At 49.0% G+C, this 9,115-nt stretch overlaps 1 protein-coding gene across 3 annotated transcripts in view; it reads left to right on the top strand.

The window, feature by feature from the left end:
- The first annotated feature begins 169 nt into the window (after positions 1-169).
- Positions 170-9,115, top strand: part of PITPNM2 (phosphatidylinositol transfer protein membrane associated 2) — a 75,597-nt gene continuing 66,651 nt past the window's right edge. For all 3 annotated transcript variants that reach the window (XM_083373488.1, XM_083373487.1, XM_083373486.1), the window contains exon 1: positions 170-505. The gene's annotated coding sequence lies outside the window, so the exon portion shown is untranslated. The remainder of the gene's footprint in view (positions 506-9,115) is intronic.

Here is a 9,115-nt window from a genome sequence, read left to right as displayed (position 1 = left end):
CGCCGAAGCTTCCCGGGCTCAGCTGGAGCGACCCAGCTGCGCTGGCGGCGGCGGCGGCGGCGGCGGCGGCCGCAAAGCGGGAATGCGCGCAAAGCAGGAGGAAGTGGGAGCCGCCGCCGCCGTCGTCCAGCCCGAGCTGTCAAACCGGTCGCCGCCGTTGCAGCTGCAGCAAGAGCCCCAGCAGCGGAGGAGGAGGCGGCGGCGGAGGAGGAGGAGGAAGCGGCGGGGTTGCAGCTGCCGGGCGCTGCCTCCGTGCATGGAGCCCTCCGGCCAGGCCAGCCCCGACGGCCGCCCAGCCCCGGCCACGGGGTCCCGCTAGCCCGCGGGGACGGCAGCGGCAGCGGCAGCAGGAGGAGGAGGAGGAGGAAGAGGAGGAGGAGGAGGCACCTGGCCCGCCCTGGCTGGAGGCGGAGGCGGCCGCACTGCGCGCCCGGGGCTGCCGGCGGAGGAGCGGCCGGGGCAGCGGCTGCCGAGCGACCCCGCAAAGCGATGCCCGGGCGTGGAGGTGAGTCTCTCCAACCGGGCTGGGCTGGGGAAGGGGCGTCTGCGCCGAAGCTGGCCGGGCGCGGGGCAGGGAAGGGCTCCGGCAAGAATTGGGGGGGGGGGGTCGTCCCTGGGTGGGAGACGCGAGGGGAGGGGAGGGGTCCCCCCTTTGCAGGAGCTCAAGCTGCACCGACCCCCCCCCCCCCCAATTCCACCCCAGGCGAAGAGTTAAGCCCCATGGTGGGCGGGGCGCAGTGTCCAGCATCCCCACCACCACCAACCGTTGGGAGGGTCGCAAGAGGGGCTTTGTGAACCGCCCCCCCCCAATCGGGGACCGGACGAGGGCGAGGGGGCAATGTGACACCACCACCCCTTCGGACGAGCCGTTTGGCTCCCCTCTGATCTGGCTCCTGCCACCCCGCCCCTCCGCCCCCCCCCCCGCAGCTGGAATGGATCAAGAGACCATTCTCTTGAGGTTGTACCTGATGTTTATTTGGGGGGTTGTGTGTGTGTGTGCTTCTGCCTCCTTGGAATGAGGGGGGATCTGAAGGCACTTCTTCCCCCCCCCCAGCAGCCTCCCTTGCCAGGAAAAGCCAACCTAGCCTGTGAATGTTTGCTTAAGCGAATCCTAGCCAGATGTGGGTTTGAGATGAGACTCTTGTTTCTTATAGACTTTGCCTTGCTGAGCACATCAGACCTGAGCAGAATGGGAGGGCTGTCCAGATGACCTCTGTTTCCCCCTCCCCTTCCAAGTTGCTGCAGCTTTTTCTTGCCAGGGGTGACAAAAACAAGCAAAAATTAGAATAAGATTCTCTCCCTCTCCCTCTCCCCCTCCCTCCCTCTCCCTCTCTCTGGAATCTAGGATGGTTTGCACAGACCGGCAAGCACATCCCGTGGGCGTTTCTCAGATCTTGGCTTAGTGGGTTTAGCTGAAGGCAGCCGTTGGTTTTAAGCCGGTGTGCCTCAGCACATGGCCTTGAAAATTCTCATTAGTCACAGTTTAATCATGACTTCTCAGAACACCACTGACTCGGAACCAAGTCGACCGGTTTTGGACTTCACACTTGGGTGCTTCCCAAACATTTTATTCCTTTTGTGGTTGTTGAGGAATTTAGTTTGGTGATGGATGAAGGGGCTCTTAAACTGCTGTTGGACCCAGGAATTAAAAATGGTCTTTGCGTCTCATTGGTGTGGAATAGTGCCTCCAATTTCTCTATTCCTTTTTTATTTTGCAAACTACAGTGGGTTTCTTTCTTTCTTTCTTTTCTTCTTTCTTTCTTTCTTTCTTTCTTTCTTTCTTTCTTTCTTTCTTTCCTTCCTTCCTTCCTTCCTTCCTTCCTTCCTTCCTTCCTTCCTCACCTTTATTATTTTTACAAATAAGTCAAGGCAGCAAAAATATCCAATGCACATTCTATTTTCTCCACAAGAACAATCCTGATAGGGGGAGGAGGCAATAGCTATCTTCGTTGCCTTGAGTTATTTGTAAAAATAATAAAGGCAAGATGCAAATAAATATATTGCAAGGTTTGGTTTCTGGAAAGAGAGGCCACTAGGACAAGCCACGAAGACAGAATTCTAAAATTCTAGCAAGCCAAATTCCAGCAAGCAATTCATTATCGGAATCCTAACCCTCCAGCACTTTAATTAAGAAAACCAAATGAAGGAGATGTGAAAACATCCCAGCAGAGAGAGGAGCTGTTGCTAAAACTCCGAGGAGGGAAAAAAAACACAGCATCTTTCTTCGCCCCCACAAAAGAGCCATCAACATCCTGTAGCTTGTTTTGTTGTTTAATCATATTTAAAACCTCATCACCAACTTTTTAATTAAAGGCCCAGCGGATGCTGTGCACAGCTGCCTTGAGGACTGGGGAAAAAAATAAGTTTTATTTTTCAAATCTTGATTTTTCCTCCCTTAATGGTCCTAGGTTGCTTCTGGAGCCATTCGGAATGGCTTTGGGTAACAGCTGTCGGCTCTTTTATTGTGTGTGTGACTGTTGTTCAGATAATTAGTTCTCCCTACCTAGATTGGAGAATCAAAAATTGCATTTGTCAGTTGTTCTCCCTGGCAAACAACAAACGAAGCGGGGGGGGGGGGGGAATTGAAGCTGTATCCACAGGTATCCCTGTCATCAATGGTTTTATTGCCCAGAGGTTTGGCTAGCTTGGCCATGATGGTTTAAAGAATGAAATTAGTCTGCATATAAATTAACAGCCTTGTAGTGAGTTAGTTAATAAGGTTTGATGAGTGGCAATCTATTTTTGTTGTTTTTATTTGCAGACATTTCATTACCCAAACTAGATAACTTTATTATCAAAGCTAGTCAAACACAAACATTGACCATCTATGTTTTTATCAATTATTACTAATCTATTTTAGCTTTGGGCCTCACAGATAATGTCACAGGGGAAGAGTTTTTAATTTGGGGGTGGGCTGTAATGATCTCTTCCAAATGTTTGTACACTTGTCTCCAATTTTTCTGAGGCTTGGAACAAATGTTTCTCCTCTTCCTTCTCTTTTATTTTGATTTATGGCACACAGGGTTCTGCCTGTCCAGGAGTCCAGCCAACTTAACAGACTTCAGTCTTTCCCATTTCCTTTTCTGCTCCTTTAATCCATAAATGAGTTCCTCATTGAGCAGGAGAGGGCTCCTCCCCGCCAACGGGTGGCTGTTTTAAGACTTTAATTAGTTCAAAAGCTGCCCTTGTAAAAATGACGAACAACTGTTTGCAATCTCAAAGGGAAAAGGAGAAAAAAAAATGAACGATGATGGAACACTTCTTAGAAGAGGCATCCCGTTAAAGGTGTGCCTCTTTTAGGATAGTTCAGGTAATCCTCAACTTACAACTATTTAGCGACCGAAGTTACGACGGCGCTTAAAAAAGAGTGACTCCGGCTTCCCCATTGACTTTGCCCGTCAGAAGATCGATCACAAAAAGGGGACCGCGTGGCCCACCAGGACTCTGCGAGAGCGTGGTAAAAATGAGCCAGCTGTCAAGCATCCGAATGTAAATCACGTGACCCTGGGCACGCTGCCATGGCCGTTACGTGTGAGAAAAGGTCCTAAGCCCCTTTTTCCAGTGCCTTTGTAATTTTGAACGCTCACTAAATGAAACATTTTAAGCCGAGGACTATCTGTACTGTCTACATTCTCTTTCTTGGCACGTGACCTGTTTTTTAATATATATTTCCCCAAACGCTATTATGCTGTATAACTGCTGTTTCCTTCTAGTGCTCTGGCAGAGCGAGCGTATTGTTTACTCTTAAGTTCCCAGTAATTATTTTCTGCGAGAAAACAATACATCAAAACTGTCCTTAAAAAAAAGAAAACAAAAACGAAAGACAACCTGCTCTGGGAATGGCGACGACTAGGAGTGATTTATTTTATCCCTGTTACCGGGCAGGTTTTACACTGGGGGATTGCGGTCGCCCCCCCAAATTTCTGGCGTCTTATAAATCTCAACATGCCATCCGAATGAAGTAACCCTTGACTGGCTAAACCCCAAAGGTGAATAGGCTTGAGGTCATCTAACCGTGGCTCGGTTCCGAGGCTTGCATGGGTGTGGGGATGGATGTTTGGTGTGCAACTCTCCTGTTCAGTTCGTGGGATTCTGTCTTGTGTGTGAATGCAGCAAAGGGGTCCTTTGATGACCTGAGTTATGGTGAGGAACATCCTGCGAAGAGCAAGCCGTTTTCTGCAACCATTTTCCGTGTTCATGTCTTCACAGATGTTGATGATGTTACCTAGTTGGGTCATGAAATGTCTGCAAGAAAACCACCAAACTCACAGAGATTACCAAGGACCCCACAGTCCTCCTCTCCTCTCCTCTCCTCTCCTCTCCTCTCCTCTCCTCTCCTCTCCTCTCCTCTCCTCTCCTCTCCTCTTTCCTTTCTTTTCTTCTTCTCCTCTACTCCACTCTGCCCCCCCCCTCCTCCTCCTCCTCCTCCTCCTCCCAAACTCCTTTTTCGCACTGGTGATGCTACCTAGTTGGGTCATGAAACATCTGCAAGAAAACCACCCAGTTCAGAGAGCGCCAAGGACCCCACGGTTCAAATATTTTTCCATTGTTTGCTTTATGGATGCACGCAGAAAATGACCCACGTTGCCTTTTTCCGGTTTTGAAGACGGGGGAAAAAAAACTCTGTCAACCACCTGCCCCCATTTGGGGGGTGGCTGCAAAAAATGCATTTTCAGATTCCCCCGGGGCATGGAGGTCTTAAGGGGTGGGTTTCTCTAAGCAGAGAGCCAAGGATCCAGTCCGAGGCTTAAGGCACGCACGCTGCTGGCTTTGGCGAGGCCAAATTGTTTGGACAGCTGTGCTTAGAAAGGCCAGTGACGTCAAAAGGAAAAGAACGGCCCCCTCCAAACCCTAACCCCCCCCCCCAGGCATGTCCTGTAACCAGCAATGGAGGCAGTCCAAAAGTCGGATAACACGGCATTACACGACCTGTGAATATTGCGGTGGGTGGGTGGTAGAAGATTTGCCTCCCAGACTTGCCTCCCTATCGCTTACTTTTTTTACCTCTGCTTCAAGGGAGAGTCCTCACCTCTAAGATTTAGCAGCTAAATTGTGATGCTGGTGGACCTCAAAAGATGGGAGCCATCATTTAAACCAAACTCGTGGTGGTGGTGGTTTTTTTTAATATTAATCTTACTTATTTATTTTTTTTATTTTAATCCCATTTATATCCCGCCCTTCTCCGAAGACTCAGGGCGGCTTACAAGCTTAGCAGTAGCCTTCATTCTATGTATATGCCTGCTTATTAGGGCTTTCACACACACCCCCAAGCGGCATTATTACAAAGTCAGCTTAATTGCCCCCAACAATCTGGGTCCTCATTTTACCTACCTCGGAAGGATGGAAGGCTGAGTCAACCTTGAGCCTGGTGGGACTCGAACCTGCACTCATTGCAGGCAGCTGGTGTTACTTAAGGAGGCATTAGCCCACTGCGCCACCAAGGCTCTTACTTGTTTTTAAAACAACACAAACCCCCGTTTGTGTCAACCGTTGGAGAGCCCGCAAGCCAATCCAGCTCCACTATAACTCAACGGCGGTTGCAGAAGCAACTAAAAGCAACATGCAGATTGGCTCTCTCTTAATCAGGTTGCGGAAGTAGCTTTTTTTTGGGGGGGGGTGTTTGGGGTTACCGATTTCTGAGCAGTCTGTACGAAAAGGCATCTCTCTCAATCTTCTCCCTGTCCTTGTAGAACAGGGTTGTCCAGTCTTGGCAACTTTGTGGGTTTCAACTCCCAGAATTCCCCTGCCTCTTTCTGTCTTAGAATGGATGAACTGCCTTCTTCCGAGGACAATGCCTGGCTTTTTTTGGGGGGGGGTACCTGAAATTAAACCTAGAAAGCAAAGAGGGGAGCTTGGTGATTTCAGCCTCGATTTCATCTGGAAAAAAAGGAGATTTTTTCCCCCTCACAGAAATAAGCTTATTATGAGGGATCCCTGATGCTGTCTGAGCATGGTGGTTTCCATGCAGATGGTTCATTACCCAAACTAGGTAACATCATCAGTGTTAGAAGGGAGTGGGGTTTATTCTGACAGTCCTCCTCCTCCTCCTCCTCCTCCTCCTCCTCCTCCTCCTCCTCCTCCTCCTCCTCCTCCTCCTCCTCCTCTTCTTCTTCTTCTTCCTCCTCCTCCTCCTCCTCCTCCACCTCTCTGCAAACCCCGTTCTCTTCTAGCACTGATGATGTTACCTAGTTTGGTCACAAAACATCTGCAAGGAAACCACCCAGCTCAGAGAGCACCCAGGGACCCCACAATCCTCCCCCTCCTTCCTACAAATCCCATCCCCTTCTAGCCCTGACAATGTTACCTAGTTGGGTGATGAAACGTCTGCAAGAAAACAAGCCAGCTCAGAGAGCATCAAGGACCCCTCCCGTCATCCCTGAGCTACACATATTCTCCTTCATTTGAAGCTTCCCCTGCCAGGGGATGCCTGAGCTTCCCTCCCCCTTCCTGTCATTTAACCTGGTTCATCTCAAGGTCACGGAGCTTTTAACTTCCCTCAATGGAGGAGACCTTTTGCTGTTTCTCCTGCCCCCACCCCCCAATCCGGCGTGCAGCCATGTTGCTTTCCAAACAGGTGAGTCATTCTTTGGAAAATCTGCCAGTGACTCACAGGCTTGTCGGAGGCTTTATGGCGGGCCTGTCGAGCATAGAGACGTGTTCTGGCGCTACTGTATGGCCTCGGCAGCAGGTTGGGCTGGCAAGGCCATTAGAGAAGATGCCAAAAAAAAAATTATTCCCCTCCTGCCGTCCATCAGTCAGCTCGGAATTCTGCTGTGGATCAGCAGTCCCTATTCTCTAGATCCCAGGTCTTGTTCTGGGGGGCGGGGAATGCATTACTTGTCTAATAATTTACGAAAAGAATAAATTACAAATAATAGAATAGAATAGAACAGAATTAGAATTAGAGAACCTTTCAACCCCCAGCTCAAGCAGGAGACCCTATACCAGGGGTAGGCAACCTTGGCTCTTTTATGACTGGTGGACTTCAACTCCCAGAATTCCTTGAGCCAGCATGGCTCAGCAGGGAAACCTCTCCCTTTCTCCTCAGCATGGCTGGCTCAGGAATTCTGGGAGTTGAAGTCCACGAGTCATAAAAGAGCCAAGGTTGCCTACCCCTGCCCTATACCATTCTGAATAAACGCCCAATCTCTTTGAAAGCTCCAGTGATGGAGCACCCATGACTTCCGAAGGCCAGACGTTCCACTGGTTGATCTTCAGTATTAGGAAGTTTCTCCTTAATTGCAGGAAGGGGGAACCTCAGCCTTGGAGAAATTTTGAGGATCCTCGCCTGTAGAGCCACGTCGAAAAAATTAAAAATAGGATATGCCAGAAAGATTTGAAAACAGAAGAATGGGATAATTCCTCCTAAATCTTGAATTGGCACCTGCCAAAGTTTTGCCCCTGTGCTTCTTCCAAAGGGGGAAGGCATTTCTGCAAAGCAAGAGGTTTGAAGCAGCAGTTTTGAGGTGTGTGTGTGTGTTTGTGTGTGTGTCTGTGTGTGTCTGTGTGTGTGTGTGTATTTTAGAAAGAACTGACACATAGTTTCTCGTGTGGGTAAGTTACTTATAATGTTACTTTTTTGTTTGATCTCTTTTCCATCCTTCCTTTGTATAAACAGACTCTACTTAGGGTTGGTCATGGTTGAGACAGAAATGAAAGCCAATATTTCTTTTCTCAGCTGGTTAAAGGCTCTGGCTGTTCGGCTGGTTGTCAATATTCTGCATTAATGGTAATAATAAATATTTCTCCTCCTCCTCCTCCTCTGTTTTAACTGTTTTAACTCTTTGGTCTTTGTGAAAGTTCAGAAAAAGAGAAGAAATTTCAGCAGTCCTTGTGATTATACCGGTAGTCCTCAACTTAGGACCTTTGAGCCCAACATTTCTGTGGTTAAGTGAGACAATTGTTAAGGGAGTTTTGCCCCATTCTGCGACCTTCCTTGCCACAGTTGTTAACTGAATCACTGCAGTCGTCAAATGAGCGAAACGGTTGTTAAGTGGAACAGGCTTTCCCCCCCCACCTTTGACTTTGCTTGTCAGAAGGTCGCAAAAAGGGATCACGTAACACCCCCCCCCAGGACATGGCGACCGTCATAAATACGAGCCAGTTGCCAAGAGTCTGAATTGTGATCACGTGACCACGGGGAGGCTGCAACGGTCGTAAGTGTGAAAAAACGGTCCTAACTCCCCCTTTTTCAGTGCCGTTGCAACTTTGGACGGTCGCTAAGTGACCTGTTGTAACGTGGGGATGCCCTCTCATCTATCTCTCTTCTGAGATCTTCAGGGCACACGTGTCCCACCCCCTCAGCTGGAATACCACTCTCATCCCGGAAGAGTGGAATTGATGGGAGTTGTAGTCCAGGACTCAGAGACCTGCGCTTTGCCGGGCGTGGACCCAGCCCATTTTGAACCCTGCTCTTGTTTCCAGAATATTCTTTCTCTTTTGTTCCTACGGATTAGATTCTGTAGGAGCCGCTGTGTTTTTTGGTGTGGCTTCTTTCCTTTTTTTAATGTATTTTTAAATGCAGCCTTTTGGCATTGTGCAGTCCCCACATGCTGCAGAGAAGTGGTTCTTAAAAATAGCAGCGTTGGCTGTGGTCTCTGTAGTGAGTAACACAAGCTGTCTTTAAGAGCCGGCTTTATTTCGAGTTCCCAAGCGCTGTGTTTTCCGCTGTGGGGCTGATTAACTCTTTAAGCCTGCTCTCATCATGCTTTCCAACCCCCAACTGCAAAATTGTGGGGTGCTCTGTAGCTAAATTTCCAGGTTGGGCATGCAAGGAAGTTGCTGATTTGCTTTTTTAAACTCAAAGGGCCTTGGGCGGTGGTGGTGATTTTGTTTTGTTTTTCAAATCTTCAATGTAGCCCTGATGGTTTTGGGGGGGGTGTAAATCTGCATATCTCCCAGCTTATTTTCTGAAGAAAATTGCGTTTACTTGTTGCAAATAAAGTGTGGCTCTTGTTCTAAGTCGTTCTGGACCAAATCATGCATAGAATAGGAAATTCGCTTTTGTCGGTGGACAGTTCGGAGGAGAAGCAATTTTCCAAGAGGTGATTGTTTCCCCTCGGTGTGACTCGGCCCTGCGCCTTTTCATTTCAGCCACAGCTCGGGAAGGGGAAAT

Source organism: Vipera ursinii (assembly GCF_947247035.1).
Source record: "Vipera ursinii genome assembly, chromosome: 14".
NCBI lineage: Eukaryota > Metazoa > Chordata > Lepidosauria > Squamata > Viperidae > Vipera > Vipera ursinii.
Note: the sequence above shows the minus strand (reverse complement) of the source record. Positions and strands in the feature narration are given on the sequence as shown.